This window comes from Choloepus didactylus, chromosome 13 (genome assembly GCF_015220235.1).
Source record: "Choloepus didactylus isolate mChoDid1 chromosome 13, mChoDid1.pri, whole genome shotgun sequence".
In the NCBI taxonomy this organism is placed as follows: Eukaryota; Metazoa; Chordata; class Mammalia; order Pilosa; family Megalonychidae; genus Choloepus; species Choloepus didactylus.
This window is the reverse complement of record NC_051319.1, coordinates 98,333,017-98,353,241: the sequence shown is the minus strand read 5'-3', so window position 1 is coordinate 98,353,241 and position 20,225 is coordinate 98,333,017.

Genomic DNA, 20,225 nt, shown 5'->3' with positions numbered 1-20,225 from the left:
CAGCCCCGCTGCCCTGTGCGAGCAGTGTGCAGTGCCTGCTGTCAGAGAGCAGGAAAGCACACCCGCTGTCAGATAAGCTGAGCTGTTGCATTCCATAAAGACAGAGGTTTGCATATGTCAGACCACACAGTGAGGCTATTATACATTTGCTCGTTTCAATAAAACTGTTTTTAACTAAAAAAAAAATAAATCTGAGATGCACACCCCTACTTTCTGGATGCCCTCTGCCTCTCTCTATGTTCCTTGGGTTTCCTCTTTCTCTCGGTCTGCTTTTGTATTTTTCTGTATCTGCCTCTCCATCTCCTCCAAGGGAATGGTGACCAGAAGCTGTGGCCTGATGATTGTAACTTTTGTTTTGTAATTTGAGGTCCCTGATGAGTGCTGTGCCTGTGTCTGGGCCAGGGGTGGGCTTATGGCTGGGGTGGACGACAGTGTCCCTGGGAGAAGTGCAGCCACGGGGAAGGAATGTGAGCACCCAGGTCAGGCAACCTTCAGGCTCTGCTCCTCTGGCTTCTGATCTGTGGCCGTGGCCAAGTCCATTCCCCTCTCTAAGCTTCTTCTCTAAAATGGGGCTAATAATTGCATCTACCTCTCTTTGGAAGAATTCAATGAAATAATGTGTTTAAAGAATTACCTACAGCCGACACTCAATACATTGTAGATATGGTTCCTTGAATAAGTCTCTTGGCTTCAGTTTCCTCATCTGTAAAGTGGAATTATCTATAAGAATCCCTCCCCTTGGCAGGGCTGCAGTGGATTAAAACAAACTAATGGCTGTGAAGTGCCTATAACATAGAAATCCTTTACCTCTTGCCCCATCCTGAAAGAAGCTCTCATGTACCTCCCCTTTCTTTCCAGTCCTTGCATGTCTTCTATGCACATGCCCCAAAATAAAGCCACATGCCACCCCATTCTCCCAATGCCCATGAACAGTTTTTAATTTATAAATTTAGTTACTCGAATATGTCATTTTAATGATAAATTAATTTAAAATAGTGCTTTGGGGTCTCCTTCATATTTCCCCAAGAAATTTTGATCAAATTATTTACATGCTGTTCTGGTTTGCTAATGCTGTCATTTGCAAAACACCAGAGATTGTTTGGCTTTTATAAAGGGAGTTTATTTGGTTACAGAGTTACAGTCTTAAGGCCATAAAATGTCCATCAACAAAGGGTACCTTCACTGGAGAAAGGCCATTGGCATCTGGAAAACCTCTGTTAGTTCAGAAGGCACGTGGCTGGTGTTTGCTTGCTCCCAGGTTGCATTTCAAAATGGCGTTCTCCAAAATGTCTGTGTCAGCCTCTTGGGGCAAACTCTGGGCTAATACCTCCAAAACGTCAGCAAAACTCTGCTTTCAATGGCCATCTTCAAAATGTCTCTGTAAGTTGCAGCTCCTCCGAGCTCCTTCTGTTTGTGCTCTTATATAGTGCTCTAGTAAACTGATCAAGACCCACGCTGAATGGGCAGGACCACACCTCCACGGAAATTATCTAATCAGAGTTATCACCCACAGTTGGGTGGGTCACATCTCCATGGAAACAACCTAATCCAAAGGTTCCAACTTAATCCCCACTAATATGTCTGTCCCCACAAGATTGCATCAAAGAACATGGCTTTTCCTGGGGGACATAATATATACAAACTGTACATGTGCTTTTTTTTTTTTAATGAGATTATAGACTTTATTCAGGTTTCATCATTTTTTCTCTTAAAATCCTTTTTCTGTTCCAGGACCTGATCCAGAACCCCACATTGCATTTAGCTGTCAGGCCTCCTAAGTGCCCTTCAGTGTGTGGCAGTTCCTCATTCTTGTCTTGTCTTTCATGACCTCAACACTTTTAAAGACTGCTGATGAGGCACTTTGTAGACTGTCCATCAATTTGGGTTTCTGTGATGTTTACCCTGATAGATCCAGGATATGGGGTTTTGCGACATGCCTTTCTCAGCACATCAAATCAGGAGCACATGACATTGACTTTCACCTCAATCTCTTGGGTTGGGTAGAGTTTGTCATGATTTTCCACTATAATGTTGCTATTTTTTCCCTTTATAATTAATAAAACTTGGGGGAAGATACTTTGAGGATATGCAAATACCCCATTTCTCTTTAAACTTTCACACACTCATTTTAGCATTCATCGGTGGATCTTACCTGACATAACTACTGCTGTGGTGTTCTCATGACAATGCTCTGTTCCTTCCATTAATTCTACATTTATTCATTGGAATCCTTCTGTGAGGAAGGGATGTCCCTCCTCCCCATTTATTTATTTATTCAACCATTTTATTTTATTCTTTGGGTTATAATCCAATACTATATTTTATTGCTCGAATTGATCCAGCTTTGGTCATTGGGAATTCTTTCAGGTTGACTTCTGTGTCCTTTTTATGCACTTGGTGTTTGTTGTTGTTGTTGTTGTTTGTTTGTTTGCTTGTTTTAGCACTTCTTTATGTCCTGGCACCACAGGATACTCCAGGCTCATCTTGTATTTTCCCTGTTCTGGTCCTGGAATCAACCACTTCTCCAAGAAGGTCTTTTTCCTTTTATTGGAGAATAGTATTTAGAAACCAAAATCTGGGTGTTAGGTGTGCTCATTGCTACAGGGGTGTCATTGCTTCAAGGCCATCTCAGAGAATAGGGCTAGGAAATTATAGATGTATGCTTATGCTAACTTATGTATACTCACTTATCTACCCATTTATCCATCCATCCATCTATGTCTGTCTGCCTGTGTATGTATGTATGTATGTTTCATCTATCTAATCTATGTGTCTATCTGTATATCTATTATCTATCTATATCTCTATCTATCTCTATGTCTCTATATCTATCTATCTATCTATCTATCTATCTATCTATCTATCTATCTATCTATGTCTGTCTGTCTGTCTATCATCTACCTATTGTCTTTCATTCTCCAGGCTGCCTTGTCAAATCTCACATAACGGATGGTTTGGCTTAAAAAATAGGAATTTGCTGGTTCATGGTCTGGAAGGCTAGAGGTCTGAAATCAAGGTGATGGCAAGGCCATGCTTTCTCCCCCAAATCTGTGGTAGCTGCAATCCATGGAGTACCTTGGCTTCTGTCCCTGCCTCCCAGCACATAACAATCTTTCTTGCCTTGATTCAACTGTTCCAGTTTCCACTGACTTTCAGCTTCTTCCGGTGGGGCCTTCTCCAACTTCTGGCTTCCAGGTTCTTCTGTTTATAAGGCCTCCAGGAATTTGGATTAAGACCCACTCTCACTCAATTTTACCACACCTTAACCAAAAATAACATCTTCAAGAGGTTCTATTTACAATGGGCTCACATCTACAGAAATGAATATTAAGATTTAGAACATCTCTATGTTGAGGTATATAACTCAATCTACCACACCATTTATCTGCCATCATCGTCACCATCATTTGTTTAAATCAAACAAATATGAGTTTATTCTGATATCTCCAGTTCCAGTTCAGAACTACAGGGTTCATTCTAGCCTTCCCTCTTTTCTTATTTATAACTTCTTTAAGAATGGGGAAACTGACTCTATTATCTACAGTATATTTACCTATTTATTCAACTCTAGTATGCATGTAAAGCCATTTTTTTTTGACACTTAGAATTTCTGACATCACTGAAGATAGATGCTTTTTTTTTTTTTGCTATTACTAGAAATACTTTTTGAGTCAACTAAAATTGTTTTACAGAATACTATCTTTATTTCTGTTTCATTGTATGGCCTAATATAAAGTCACTTCTTCTGTTCCGAAGGCTAATATTTTTGGAGGGGAACAATACATAGGTTATTTTTAAGCTGAGTTTCCCAAGTCTTCACTACCTTGACAGTAACAATGGGGTCTTATGAACAATGACATATTAAATGTCCTAGACACCTGCCCCCATGGAGGTGCTTTTGGAGGGTCCCAGCCCCCTGGTAAAGAACTCAATCCCAGCCCACTCCAGGTATTTCTGGGAGCCCCCAGATGGATTTTCATATGTATTCAACAGGTATATACCTTCTGGGTTCTGCTGCTCTGCTGAGCTCCCTGGAGACCCTAGATAATCTCAGATTTTGATGGGCATTGCTACAAATGCCTGGGAGTACTTGAAGTTTCCAACTGCCTCAGTCTCTGGCAGAGTAAGAGCGGGGGAAGGCATGGCTCTTTCCTCTCATTTCCCTCTGTTATTGGTGTCCCCCCTGCAGGACTGCTTGTGCCCAGTGCCCTATAGATTTTTAACCAAAACATTTCTCTTTGTTCTTTTAATTTTATCCACAGCACCCCTACCTCTTCCTTGCTCTACAGGGGACCCATACGTGAGCCAATGGGGGTGTGCACTGAAAGACAAATTTGAATACTAGCCATCACACTTGGGTTGTAGGTAAATGACTTGCATGTCCTCACTGCTCCTATCTGTACCCACGGCTCATGCTGCTAATCAGCCACATCACTCTCTAAGACCAGCTGAAGCCAAATACTTTTTTTCTACATAGCGCTGGATGCTCCCTTGACCACTCAAATAGATGCCAAAGTGACAGAAACTGCTGGTTGTCTAGCAAACTTCCCAAACCCTGTTCCATTGTGTTGAACTGCCACCAAGAGGGCTTTGACTGGTGAAGGACTGTATCTTTCATAGCTCCTCTTTCTTTCAGGCTTGACCATGTACTGGATTCCACTACTGGATTGTGAGTGGAAGCTGAAGGGATGGGGGATGGAGCAGAGAGGGGTGTGGATCATGAAGATGCTAACAAGTTTCCCAGGCAGGGGCATCAGGCCCCAGAGTAGAAAGGCTACAGCTGCATCCAGGAGGATGGGCAGCCTTCCAGAAGATTCTAGGGGTCCATCTGTAGCGCAGAAGCAGAAGAGAGCACTTAACCTAAAAGGGCCATGGAGACAGGCACAGTTGGTCTCTAAGAGGTGTCTAAGATTCTGGAACTGACATTTTCAGTGGACTGAGGTGACATCACCAGTTGGCCCAGCAAGATGGGGGTTCAGAATGGGAATTTAATTGGGTTTGGGGAAAAAGGGATCTTGCCCACCTAAACTTTTGGAATGAGAGGCATACCTTGTCAGCTCTTCTCACCATTTCATTTCTTTACCTTGCAAATGCTCGCTCTACCATCAGCCCTGTGGTATTGCTTTCAGACAGAGTTAGCTCACTCACCCTTTGAGCCTCCATGGTATCTTTTACATGTTTCTATTGTATCACTTCTTTTGCAATTATTTACTCATTCACTAGAATACAGTTAGGATCTATTAGGATTATTTCATTTTACAGGTGAGGAAATGGAGGCTCAGAGAGGTCAAGCGCGTGTAGGGTTTGAGCTCGTCCTAGCGTCTCCAGGACATCTCCAGGTGTCTGCAGCCTGGCACAGAATCGGTTTGTGCCTGCCCTCATCATCCTCTCTGCAGCCTTCCTGCCATCTGGCTCTGTGCGCCGCCCCCCCCCTCAACTCCGGCCCCACTCTCCTCCGGGACTGACAGTCTCCACTGAGTGGCTTTTTTTTCCCCTTCAGCTTTAAACAAACACATTTGATTAGGAGATGTGCATCTCTGTGTTGGTAATTTATTCCCTTCTATGCAAATTGCCCAACTAATTAAAAAAGATAAATAAATTAAAAAAAAAGGAAAGACACCCACTGTTCAGACCAGTGTGCTCTTGAAAGAGAAAATGAAGACGCTGTCTGCAAATTGGTAGCATCTGAAGAGCACTGGGCTGGGGGTCAAGACAGATCCACCGCTCTCTGGCTGTGGGACCTTGGGCAAGTCACATCACCTCCCTGAGCCCCCTTTCCTTGTCTGTGGAGTGAGGATAAAAATCCCTATTTCACAGAGTTGTTGCAAAGACCACTGGAGAAAGTATATGAGTGTTTTGAAAGCTTTAAGGTATCCTGGAAGTAGAGGAAAAATGTTCATTGACATTAAATTGCAGAAAACCAGACACATGATCCATATGTCCTCTTAAAAGACTCAAGAGTACAAGCTGACACAGCTAGAAACTCGTAGGGTCACAGCTTGGGCCGGGTCCACCAAACCCCAAGGACTGAGCCCTTTCTCTGAACTGCACAGAGCCACGGCTTGCTGTGTAGCAATTATAATAAGCGAATACAAGTTCAAGTCAATCTATGCAGTTCCGTGTTTGCTGACCACATTCCACATGACTAAAATGCAGACCTCTCCTTCAAGGTGCGCCCCTCCGATGATGCTTTGTCATTCTTTGAAATGCCCACAACTGTTCAAGAGGTGCCCACACTGCCTGGATCAGCTGCTGGGGATCTAAAGGTGGGAGAACCTGGCTCTGCTTTTATGGAGCTCAGAAGAGACAGGATGCAGAGTTACAAACAGCTTGGAAAGGACATGTGAAGGGAGTACACCACGGCTTCTGCTTCTGGGGGCTTCGCCATCTGGAGAGAAGTAGGAAAGTCTCCAGATAATAACAGCAGTCGCTATGTTAACCATCACACCCACAATTCCCCAATCATGACAGACCTGGGAGAAAAAAGAAATAGGAGAGAAACTTCCTTTGTACTAGATGAGCTGGAAAACAAACTCTTTTCCTCACCTGTGTACTGATACTCTAAAACTAGCTGTAATCATGAGAGTTAGATAAAATAGCCCAGTGATTTGGGTTTGAAATCAGCAAAGGTAGTTGGCATCTAATTGCATTTGGAAAGGCAACAGAGGAAAATCTTTTAAATTCACGATTGTGTTTTCTCCAGTGTGAGAAGCGGTGTTTTTAATGAGCTTTTCTTTGACCCCTTTCTCAGGAACACAGAATAAACCTGACTGAGCTGGGCAGGGGCCAACACCATATTCTCTGCCACAGTTCCTAAACAAAGTAGAGGTGGTGGGTGGTATAGACGCCTCCTCAGTGGAGGGCGAGAACATTGCCTTCTAGGTGACACGATGGCAAAGGAGGTTTAGACTCAGCATTGTCGAAAAGCAACAGGGAGAGAACTGGACTTTTGGTTTGGGCTTTAGCCTGGAACACTTTCCTGGAGCTTTGGGAAGGAAGCCTCTTTCAACTGAGGCCTGCAAAATATGAAATGTCTGTCTTTTGTTCAGGCCCATCAGACAGCTTTATTGTGGCTGATCAAATCCTTTGCAAATGCATTTACATCCCCAGAAGCAAAGGGACAGCTTTATCTTTCTTTTTTTTCCCCTTCTTCTCTATACTAATGCAATGAGATGGGGAAAATTCAGTTCAACAGATTTCCTCCTGGGAAGAGCACTGTATTTATTTTGAAGAAATAACATTGGGAAGCCAGTTTGGATGAGGGACAATACCTTAAGGCAGTGATCTTCAAAAAAATTTTATTTAAATTCCTACTAAAATGATAATAAAAACCATGTTTTCCCTTGCACATTTTAAGTTGATATCTAAACTCTTTTCTATCACAGGTTTAAATAGTTGCAAAGATGTAACTTCATGCTTATTATATATTAAATGTATGATTTAAATATATTTTCTTTGAAACCCTGAAGCTATACATTTAGCTCTTTCAATTACGGAAAATGTCTTCCATGTAGCCTAAATGGCCAAATCATTTATTTAATCCAACAGCCAAATCAAACTGTACATCAGAAAATCTGATTTTATTACTTAGTTCAAATAAACATGACCTTGAGACAATCATCCCACTTCTGAATTTTAATTCTACATTTAGATGATAGATAAATAATAGATAGATGGTGGATGATAGATAGATAGATAGATAGATAGATAGATAGATAGATAGATAGATGAATCAAGTCAGGAAGGGAGACCCCAAGGAGTTTTCTAGCAGGGTGCTGACCCTTTAATATTTCTCACCAAAGTTCTTTTCTTTGCTCTGGCGACGCTCTCTCTGAGTTATCCCTTCTTAAATCTTTCCCTTTTTTTGAGGTCTGGAGGTCTCTGTCCCTGGCAAAGCCCCATAATAATAATTAGGATGGATGAGAAGCAAACTTTCCTTTTGCCAAGGGCCATTGTAAAGGGAGGTGGAAAGGAGAACCGGGGGATCATGGAAGTTTCCAGAGGGCAAGAATTTCAGAAGCAAGAATCTATGGAAGTTGAAGATCTGGAAATCGATTCCCTAAAACCTATCCAAGTCCTTGTGTACCCCTAGGGGTCTTCTCCCCCAGTTTGAAGATTCCTGGGAATTAATAGATAAAGGGATCGATTAAAGTTTGTTAAGTTCACAGATTCAATGAGACAGCTGGAGACACCAACTGCAGGCTTAGCTTTCTGAGACCTGATAAGGGGGGCAAATGCCAGGAACTCGATTCACTCCAACAGCTGCAGGGTGGCAAAGGAGTGGAGAAAGAGGACTGAAACATCTTTACCTGGCTCAGCCCCCACCCTCCCCTTCCAGTATTAAATAGGTCAACCCATTTTAGAGTCTAGGGGAGGATACACTGGCAAGGATATTAAAAGATTCCCTACTTATAGGTCATTTTTTGCCCCAAGAAGTTATTGTCTAAATTAAGAGTGGACTCTTCTCTCTCTCTATAAGCCCTATCTGGTGTCCTGGCAGTAGTTTGGGATTATTCTGGGCCCACACAGAGAATCAAAATCATGCTGCATTAAAACCTTTTTAAAAGAGAGCAGTCTTTGTGATTTGGGAGGTGCTTGTCAAGCGCCTGTTGTCCTTCTCCAGAGTATTGCAAAAGCCTCCCAGAAGTCACCCAGCCTGCTCAGGGCTCTTCTCCATTTAGTCTGTCTCCCTCCTAGTGATCACCAGAGTGATCTATCTTTTGCAAAATCTTAGGAAATCATTGGTGGGAGTATGGAATAATACAACCACTTTGGGAAAAGGTCTGGAAGTTTCTTATAAAACAAAACATCCACCTACCTGTGATGGGTAATTTTAAGTGTCAACTTGACTAGGACCTGGTGTCTGGTTGTTTGGTCAAGCACTGGCCTAGATGTTGCTGTGGAGGTATTTTTTTAGCATCTACAATGAGTTGACTTTAAGTAAAGGGGATTGATTACCTGTGATAATTGTGTAGGCATGATCTACTCAAAGTTGAAGGCTTTGACAACCAAGTGTTGAGGTTTCCAGAAGAAGAAATTGCTCCTCAAGATTACATCATCTATTCCCTCTCTCTGAGTTTCCAGCCTGCTGGCCTGCCCTACAAATTTTGGACTTGCTAACCCCCACAATCACATAAGCCAATTAGTTAAAATAAATCTCTCTCTCCATCTGTATCTCTATCTCTATCTCTATCTCTATCTCTATCTACATCTACATTTATATCTATCTCAATGTATCATCTATATTTATCTATCTATTACCTATCTATCTACTGTCTATCAACTATCTATTTATCTATCATCTATCATCTCCTGTTGGTTCTATTTCTCTGGAGAACCCTGTCTAATACACTGCCCTATGGTCTAGCAATGGCACTCCTAAGAAATACGAAATCTTACGTTTGCATAAAGGCTTGCATAAGAATGTTCGTAGAGGCCTTTTTTAATAATAGCCAAAACACTGGCAAAGCCCAGGGGCCCATCAGTAAGAGAATGGGAAAACAAATGGTCAAATGGTGGCTCAGCTGTATAATGGGATACTACTCAGAAACAGAAGGAATGAGCCACTGATCTATGTGGTAACAAGGATGGATCTCAAAAATATTCTACCAGTGAAAGAAGTCCCACGCCAAAGAATGCATACTGTATGAGTCCATTTACATAAAGTTTTGCAATAGACGAAACTAATCTCTGATGATAGAAATCAAAATTGCCTTTCTCTCAGGGTGAGTGGTTCTGAGGATTGACTGCAAAGGTTCTGGGGTGATGAAATGCTCTGTATCTTAATAGGGGTTTGTGTTTCATATGGTTAGACATCAAAACTCATCAACTGGTGCTTTTAAGATCTGTGTATTTTGCTGTATTAAATTTTGCCTCAAAATAAAAAGAAACTGTAAATAAATATTAACAGTAGTTGATGCTATGCATGCTGAAGTGTTTGGGAGGAAGTATAACAATATCTACAACTTATTTTGAAATACATAAAATATCAGATGGATGAATGGGTAGATAGAGGGTATAGAGAGATGGAGAAATAAGTGATAAAGGAAGCAGCAAAGTTAAGGGTATGGAGAGATGAAGAGATAAGTCATAAAGGAAGTATGGAAAATTATTAATTACTTTAGGTGGTGGGTGCATGGCTGTTCACTGTACAATTCTTTTAAGGTAAGACTGTCTTAAACATACTCTATTCTCAGGGCTTAGAGCTATCCCAGTATGAACGACGTGTCAGGAATTTTGCTCATTAAGTTTTGGTAATAATCTTAGGAGATATCATCACCCTAGGCTAGGGTGAGAAAATAGAGGTTCAGAGAGGCTAAAATAACATGCACAAATTCATGGAGTTGGTCAGTCCAGACTTGATCCCTGGCAGTCTGCCTCTGGCACCCTTGCTTTACTCATCTCCCCAAGCACTAAGGTTGGCTCATGGCCCACCCTATCAGAGGTCAGTAGCCATTTTAAGTCCTGGGAATTAAGGTTGGAAAAAAAAATGCTTCCCTAGCTATAGTCCAGGAGGACTTACAGAAGCTGGTGGACTCTGGTGCAGTGCATTTTGTTCTCTTATTTACACAGTTCCTGCTGTTTCTCCTTGGAACATTTCAACATTGAGATGAAGTAATTCTCAATCCTGGGGCATTTTATTTTGTAACTTGTTTTGAGAACCATTCTCCTCCCTCCCCACCGCCCTTAAATTTGTGATATCATATCTTTAACTGAATTCTGATGAAAGCTAGTGGGAGAAAGGATTTAATTTATAGGAAAGTATTTTCCAGGTGACCTTTCAAGAATTGATATATACCTGGGGAGATTCTGGGAGTGAAAATAAAACTATTTAATAAAATCATAAAGTTTTGCTGAAACTATCAATATGTCTGTGGAAAAAGTAGCTCATGCTCATTTAAAATAGCAAGAGTCTCAAAAGTGGACAGAAATTTTTTTTCACATAAAGGAAAAGAATACGGCACCTTCTGTTACTGTCCTTGTTCCTTCCTCCCTTCCCTCCCTCACCTGAGCTCCTGTAACACATCCAACTCTGTGCTAGCTACAGTCTATCAAAGTATCCTGCATCCCTTCCACGGGGCAGAGTTGTTCAGGAAGGCAGCCACGGGGCTTTAGACTACATTTCCCAGACTCCCTTGCGTCCAGGTGGTGTTCATGTGACTGAGATCTGAGATCTGGCCAATGAAGTGTGGGAGGAAGCAATGTGTGCCGCTTTCTCATCAGCCTGGTCCTTAAAAGATAAATTAGAAAAATTGGTCTCCTTAACTACAGATACCTCACTTCGCTGTGTTTTTGGTTTCAATAATCAGAAACCCATCAGCTGTAGGTTAAGGAGAAGGAAAAGAACAGGCTGTCAGTGGGGAGAGGAGGGCTTTATCAGCACACTAACTTTTAAAGGTACCACTGAGATGGGGAGGTGCTTTTAAGAGATCAGGGACAAGGCTTTAAATAACACCGAATCATACTATGAAAAGATTGTTCTTTTTCTAAATGTCTATAAGTCCTGATTATATTAGAAGAAAGTCTTGACTGAGGGGTACATTGTTTTAATGCCTTTCTACATGTCTCTACCCTCAGCGTGTGAAGATACCTAATATTTACATCATTTTAATTATATTTTTATCATTATCTCTAGGTATAGAAAATGGTATAAATTTCCTGTTTATAGTCTTGATGTAAAGTTTCCTTTTGAAATTACAAGTTTTAAGCAAAAACAGTCAATTTAAAGAAGGTATTAAATAAATGGTAGTTGATGTAGTACAAGAAGATGGTTAAAATAAAGGTAGCATTTGGAGGCTGAAAAGTTGGAGAACATGGGTCAGGAAGATACCAGGCTGTCCCATGGAGCTGGGCCTCAGGAGCCAGGGAATGGAAAGGGAATTTGCGAAGCCCTCCAATCCTGCTCCATCTCTGCTTCTCTCCACTCATCTAGTCCATTCTCATCTCTCCAGGTAGGTCAGCTTTATCACAGGAGAAAACTGGCCTGGCAAACATTAGTAAGTGAGTACTTCCAAGTGCTGGGGGTTGGGGGTTGGGGGTGGGGTAGACCAGAACTCTCCTGCCCTCAAGCTGGAACATAACTTAGCAGAGTCCTCCTGGAAAGACCAATTTTTGCAGACACTATGGGAGAGATTGACTGACTTGGCTTTTAGTTCTAATTTCATCTTCTTTAGGAATGGGATCATTGGGCCAAAGGGGTCAAGTGCCCATCTGTGCACCAATAACATGTCCAGAGAGGAAAGATGATATTGGAGACCTGTGGCTGTTCTACTACAGTTGCGTGGTTGGGGCAGGAGTAAGTTGGGGGAGAAAAAGAGTTCTGTCAAGCTGTAGAACAACAACAACAAAATGAATGGATTTGACATTAAAAATGGAGAATTCTCTCAATAATGAATAATTCCGCTGGAAAAGTTAATAGATAAATGGTAGGCTTAGACAAGATATTTGCAATATCTCATATCAACAAATCATTGATAACTGTTATATATAAAGAAATCCTACAAATAAATTTAAAAAGAAAAGACAGGACACAATGTAAATTGGGCAAAGAAGATGAACAGTTCTTTCCCAACAGGGGGAATCCAAGTGGCTAAGCAATATATGAAGAGAGGCTCAAGCTCAGTAGTAATGAGAGAAATGGAAAAGAGAACAGTGTGATGATTAATTTGCATCTACTGGCAGGGCAAACATTAGTATTTGAATAATTCCAAGCTCTGGTGAGGATGCAGGGATACCAGAACTCTCCTGCCATCAAACTGGAACATAAATTAGTGGAGTCCTTCTGGAAAGCTATTTGCAACACTTAAAATTAAGCATGCATGTGCCATATGTCCCAGTTAACACATTCTTAGATGCATAGCCCAGATCATTTCTTACCAGGGTCTGCAAAGAAACAGGTAGTAGGATAGTCCTTGCTGGGCTCTGGGAGGTAGGGGAGGAGAGGATTGGGGGCAACCTGTGTGCTCATCATTAGGGTCAAGGACAAATGAAATATGGTAAAACACACTATACTATACTAAGCAGCACCCAGAAACTGCCAAGTAGATGTAGAGACAGCCGCATGGGTAGATCTCCATGCAACAAGGTGGAAAACCAAATGAATTGAATATCATGATGTGATTTACTTGAATTAAAATATATTACACACAAAGCAGCAGAATGTCTTAGATAAGAATTGATGCATGTTGAAGGGCCTAGATGGGACACGCTAGAAAGGGTACCAAGGGTGGGAGGGTAAGTTAATAAAGAACCAAGGACGAAGGAGGAACATCTTTAACGAAGAAAAGGGCAGCAAGGCAGACAATCAAAAGGGATGTGTGACCACTGGGTTCCCCATGGATGACTCCAGCAGCCTAAGCTTTGTGCACATAAGAGACAGAAGAGGGCAGGGACAGAGAACCAGCTGGGGGGCTCTTATAATCATCTGGGCAAAAGAAGGTAAGACTTGAACTGAGACAGTAGCAGTGGAGATGTAGAGAAGTCACTTGATCTAAGTGATCCATGGGAGGAGGTAGAAATGATGGATGTGGTCACAGGTTGAATGTGGGGGTGAGGGAGAAGGAAGAGCCTAGAAGCATTCCCATGTTTCTGGGCACCTTGGAGATGGTGCTGGCATTCCTAGGATAGGGAACCCGGGGGGAGAGCCAGGTTTGGGGTGAAAATATTGAGTTGCCTTTTGGTTGTCAATACCCGATGAAATCATTGGTGTGTCCATGACGAAACGTGAGCATGTTTTATTGCACATAAACATCTGGGCAACCCATTTGAGCAGATTCCCTGCCTAACATTACTCAGGCTGCTATGCTAAATTAGCCTTTTTAAGAAATGCTAAGAAATAGCGACATGAATTTCTGAACTCAAGAAGAAAGCAAACAATATTTACGCTCCATTGAAGGAGAGAGGTTGGGCAGGTCCAATCTAGATAAGACACCCTCATTTGAGGTTTGAATGGAAATGCTGGAGTTCCTTTTCAAATCTCTGAGTTACAAACTGGGATTTGTTGACTCCAAATCATGAAGAATATCAAATTTTAGGGCTTTCGTAATGCAGCACCAGAATTTATTGAAGGAAATAAATACAACAGTGGCATAAATTTCATTTCACAAACTCTCAATTAGGCAACTGTAGGGACAGAGATGTGGCAGGGTTGGGTGGGAGATGGGCACTGACTTGGCCAGTTAGAAGGAATCTCCCCGTCAACAAGAATGGCTTTGAATAAGACTCATCTTGGGGTGATGCACAAAACTCCAAAAGTGTCTTGCCAGGTGGTGGGAATAGAAGAGAAGGAAAATTATGTGAAGGGCAGGTAAAAGGCCCTGGACTGGCTGCCAAGCACCTTGGGGTTCCAAATCTGCCACAAACTTGCTGGGCCGCCATGGGCAAGTCACCCCCATTTGCTTCTCTGAGTCTCATCTGTTTCCTCATTTGTAAAATAAGTTGGTTTAATGATAGGTCTCTGAGCTCTTCCCCTACTCGACTCCGGTGCTCTCTGCTCCACCCCAACATTTTGTGTTCTAAAACCATTTTCTGAGACAGACGGGTTCATGTATCTTTTACAAAAGAGCTTCCCATTCAGGATCTCCCTGGGTTCCTCATTGCATACCTGTGAAGCTAAGAAAGGTGAAATGATTCCCCAAGGCTATGCACATAAAAAGGTGACCAGCTCTTCCAGTCTGCCTGGGACAGTCCCAATTTCAGCACAGGAAGTCCTACATCTGGAGAAACCCCTTAGTCCAAGACAGTTGGTCCTCTTAGGGAAGCATGGTTTCAGGGCTTTAAAATCATGCTTATCATTTGTCAAATCTTCTGTTCTTGTTAAATAAATATTGTGTCTTGTGCTCAGAAGTGTCATTTTTTTCCTCTCTCTCTCTCTTCTTGATCTCGCTCTACATGCCACCTCCCGCCCCCACCCCGGAAGAGTCTCAGAAATCCTTGGAGCATCTTTGTGAAATTTAGCTTAGAATTGAAACTGAATGTCAGAGTCTGGCTAGTCGTTCACCAAAGCATTTGCTCCCTCTTTCCTTTCTAAAATTACAGCCAGACGGTACTTCCCAGCTTCCATTGCAGACAGGTATGGTCATGTGACCGAGTTCTGGCCAATGGAATGAGGCCTGGGTCATCAGAAACGCTTACCCTCTCCCAAGCCTCTAGTTTCGATTCCCATCCTCCAGCTGTATAGAGAAGGCTCTAAGGAGCTGGAGGAGGATACTGATACAAAAGGGAAGGAGCTTGGGTCCTTGGGTCATTGCTACTAGGGACCATTGTTGGGAGAGGATCCTCCATGGGGCTTTCACATCTCTGTAGGTCTTAATGAGCAAAGGCACTGACAGCTTTTGTTCCCAACTATTTTTTCAAGGATGTTTGGATAGTGAACAGCCTTGGGAGATAAAGACAGTGTCTACTTCTAGAGTAGAAGTCAGATTTGCTTACTGCTTGATATAATAAAGATAATGTCTCCCTCCAGGGCAAAGTTCAAGCAGAATTACCAGCCATTGTGAAAGATTCTGGTTCCTTAAGCTGGGGGTTGCTCATTTGTGACCTAACCTACCTGAGCCACTCTTCATTGCTGTGGTGGGTCTGGGGGATACGATGTTTGCTCTTCTATAAGTAACAAAATCCTTTTCCTCTGCTCTAAGACTCTTGTGCCTTCTGCCAGCATCCATGAAATGGTGGAAGGCCAACTTGTTAGCTTGCAAATGGGGTAAAATCTCAGACCCTTGTGGCTACCCAGAAAATCTACCTATCTAGGTGTACTCACTTTGAACTTCCATGTGAATAAGCAATTAACCTTTATTTTGATAAGCCACTGAAATATTGGGGCTGCATGTTATAGCAGTTCATCTATCCCAACCAACAAAATGATCAGCAAGAATTCACCAAGCCCCACTGTGTACCCAGCACTGATCCAGGCCAGAAGGCATATGTGACTAAGGCGGAGAAGTTTAGTGTCTATGGAATCAGGTAGAGCTGGGTGCAAATTCCAGTCCCTTCCCCTGTATCATTTTACTGTCCCCAATCCAGGTGGCAGTGGTCCCTCACCCTTTGGACTTGAGAAGGAGCCTGGGACCCATCTGGGCACATGGCAGAGCTTGAGAAGTTTCAGTCCTTGTCCCCATACCCTCCTTCCTCTGCCCTCCTCCCTTTGTGGAGACCAGAGAGGCAAAGCGACGTCCCCTCTCCGCCATGGCCTGCTTTCAGTCCTTGTAGCTTGCTACTGTTTGGGTGAAGGTAACAGGAGGACACTTTGTGAATTTGAAGGGAGAGGCAGCAAACCCATCTCCAGTAGGGAGATAAGGTTATTGATTCATAGCATCAGCAGGAAGGTGGCAGCTGTTTGGATTCGGGTAACAAACCCTGGCAGATGCTGTTCAGAGATGGTCTTACAGGTGAATGCTTGTGTTTGGATCCTGTACAAAATAATTGCTCTCGCTGGCCTTCACCTTTATTCCTGGCCAGAACTGAGGCTGTTTTCTGGCCTCTGGATACTTGCTAATTTGGGTCAGAAACAATCCTGATGTTATACACATTCCGTGGAACAGCTGCAAGGAAGAGTGCTCTAACACACTGTTCCAGTTTGCTAATGCGGCAGTTATACAAAATACCGGAAATGGACTGGCTTTTATAAATGGGGTTTATTTGGTTACAAAGTTACAGTCTTAAGGCCATAAAGTGTCCATCAACAAAGGGTGCCTTCACTGGACAAAGGCCATTGGCGTCCAGACAATCTATGTTAGCTGGGAAGCACGTGGCTGGCATCTGCTTGCCCCCAGGTTACATTTCAAAATGTCATTCTCCAAAATGTCACTCTAAGAGGCATCACCCCTCCTTCTATCTGTGAACTTTTTTATAGGACTCCAGTGATTCAATTAAGACCTACCTTGAATGGGTGGGGTAACACCTCCATGGAAATTATCCAATCAAAGTCTCGCCCACAATTGATTGAATCACATCTCCATGGAAACACTCACTCAAAGGATTCCAACTTAATCAACACTAATACGTCTGCCCCCACAAGATTTCATTAAAGAACATGGTGTTTTAGGGGACATAATGCATCCAAACCAGCACACACACCAAATATGATCATTGTCCACTCCCCAATGTAGAACCCCCTTGGCTCTCACCACACAGGATAAAGCTCAAACCCTCTGATTACAACTTCCTCTCCTACCATTGTCCCCACACTCCATCCTAAACTCCAGCCCTAGCTGTGAACAAGCGAAATTCACACAACCGAGCCTTTTGCCCATAAGGTCCAACTCCATCAAATCCCTCTGTTGGGATCCCATATCACTCATCTCATCTACTGTTTTGTCTCTCATGAACTTTGCTCCAGCCACTCTGACATTCTTTCTGCTCTTCAAATACACCCAGCTGACTCCCAGCTTGGCGAGAGTCTCAGAAGACTTCTTGGTGGGAAGCCATGAGCTGTTTCCCTGCATTCACCCAGACTCACTGGGCCTGCTGTGCCAGCGTCAGAACTCTCTGCTCCCATCTCTGCCCCACGTGCCTTCTCATCGTCAAGGAGTTCGCTCAAATGTCACCTGTCAAAAGCCTTGGCTGAGCAGGCTAAATAAGGCACAGTCTCCTGAGCCACTTGCCACCTTGTTTTATTTCCATCATAGCACTTAATCACTAGCATACATCATCTCATTCATTCATTTGCTTACATGTCCATTCCCTGTCTTCCCTCACTAGACTATAAGTGGCATGAGGGTGAGGAGCTTATCTATTTGGATAATTATGACACTTCCAGTGATGAGGACAATGCCCGGCACCCAGGCGGGCTTCATAAATGCATACTGGACAAATGGAAAATCACGTCTATACGTAGATCATTTATTTATATGCTAGGGTTCTAAGTGCTTTAAATATGCTAACTCGTTTCACCCTCACAGCAACCCTATGGGGTCATGAGGAAACTGAGGCAACCAGCTGGGTCAAGAGACTCAGCCAAGGTCACACAGCTGGTCAATGGCTGCATCGACATTTGAACCCAGGGCTGTCACTCTCGACTCCTGTGCCGTACTCCTGCATTGGTGGGTGGAAGGAAAGAAGGAAAATGGTTGCAGTCATTGTGTCCTCTGAGAATTCTTCCAAAATTCATCTCATGTACTTCCTCAGGACCCCATCCAGCCCCCGGGTGTACCTCGGCCATGGGACCCGCCACACTGTATTCCAGTAACATTATTGCCCAAATAGGTCTCCATTGCTCTTACTAGATTGTGTGCTCCTTGGGGGCTGCTACTGCCTGCTTTCTCTGTGCCCAGTGCCTGGTGTGGGGTCTGGCACACAGAAGGTGTTCTGAAAATGCCAACCATTATCATTTCCCACCCAGACCGTGGGTCCCTCATCTTCCCACATCCTGGCTGTACCAAGCTCTCTCTTGCCTCTAGGATTTTTGCACTATCTTTTGCCTAGAATGCTTCCCCCACTCCTCTCTTCCTGGCTCTGCCTTCCTTACCTTCCAGTTTCATCACCTCCTCCAGGAAGTCTTCTCTGCTTGCCTGCTTGGGTTGGGTGCCCTTCCTGTGGGTGCTCAGAGCCTGTTAATTATTCTTGCATCATGCATGGTGCTTACATTCCCGGGGGGTGCCATCTGTTTATGTGGCTGCCTTCCTCACTAGGCTGGGAGCAACGTGAGGGCTGGGACTGCATCTTATTTACATCTGTATCCTCCAAGTCCAGGGCCCAGAGCAGAGTGGGCAGTAAGTCAAGGGGAGTTATATGATACCACAATTTTTTTACTTTTAGTTTTAGCCAGCATCTATTGGGTATCCACAGTGTGCTGTACTGTTCTCACATTTTCCATGTGTTAACTCACTAATCCCCACACCACCTCAATGAGGCAACTAGTATTATTATTCTCAGTTTACAGTTTCTGAACCAGAGGCTTAGAGAGGTTAAGAAACTTGCCTAAAGACACCCAGACAGTTGGGTTCCAGAGCCCAAACTCTCAGGTATTAAACTATACCTGTAAAAGTCTAACATGCTGTCCAGGGAAGGCCTCAAGCTACCACCATCACACCAATGTCCCTAAGGCATGTCTTCAAACCTCCTGCTCTAGGTTTTTCCAGACACAGGCTGGGTGCCGGAGCAAGGATCTAAAACCACTTACACCCATACCTTGAGGAACCACCACCTCTCAAGAAGCTCAGTGAGGAGAATTTCCATCCTCCCTTGGGTCCAGCTTCCTTGAATTTCCTAAACCCCAAGGTCTCACCAAAAATACCTACGCCATTTTGCCATTTATCATTCACCAGTCATTTATTGAGCCCTTACTTTGCACCTGCCACCATGCAGAGGATTTTACAGACTTCATCTCATCCCAGCCTCATGGCATTCCTGCAGGTGTTGCTACCTCCACTTGGAGCTCAGGGGAGTTAGTGACTTGTCCAAGGTGACAGTACGTGGTGGAGCTGGGGTTCCAATCCAGGTCTGCCTGACATTAAAAATTCCAGTGAACGGGCTATTGAGAAAACAGTGAACCAACCCATTACTCACCAAGAGGGGAGCCCTATGGAGAGGCAGCACCATCTCATTCAGCTACATGCTTGGTCAGCTGGGGGTGATTCTGTCATTCAGTCATTCATCAAACATCAAGGGAAATCTACTGCATTCTAAGAACTCTGCCAGGGGGTGGCTCATGGGGGTAGGGGGTAATTAGAGATGCTGCTGATGGATGGCTCTTATGTGCCCCTCCCTGCTGTGATTCTGTCAAACCCTCTCCTGCTTCTCCCATGCCATCTCTTCTGTCTGAAATGTTCTTCTCCTCCCTTCCCCTCTCCCCTCAACCTACTGAGCATCTCTTATAATGTCAACTACTTAAGTCACTCATCGCTCATCCATGCACCTGGACAATAAGAATTTACTAAGCATCCTATGCTTTGTCAATCACTCCTTGAGGATTTGGGGATCCAGTGGTGGACAGGCAGGGTTCCTGACCTCAGGAGACTTACATTCTAGTGGATGAGATGGGAAACAACAAAGAAACAGAGTCAGGAGATACGCCGATGGCTGTGATGGGAAATAATGGAGGTGGGGCAGAGGGGCCACGAGCCAAGGGTGACACAAGCCAAGGGAAGGGTGTCTCAGAGATAGGGAATAGCAGGCTCAGGAACCCTAAAAAAGAAGGAGCTGGGCAGGTTTTGGTAAGTGCAGCAGGTAGAATTCACTGACCCCCACCCTAAAAAGAATTAATACACTTTCCATCTGTGTTTCTGCAG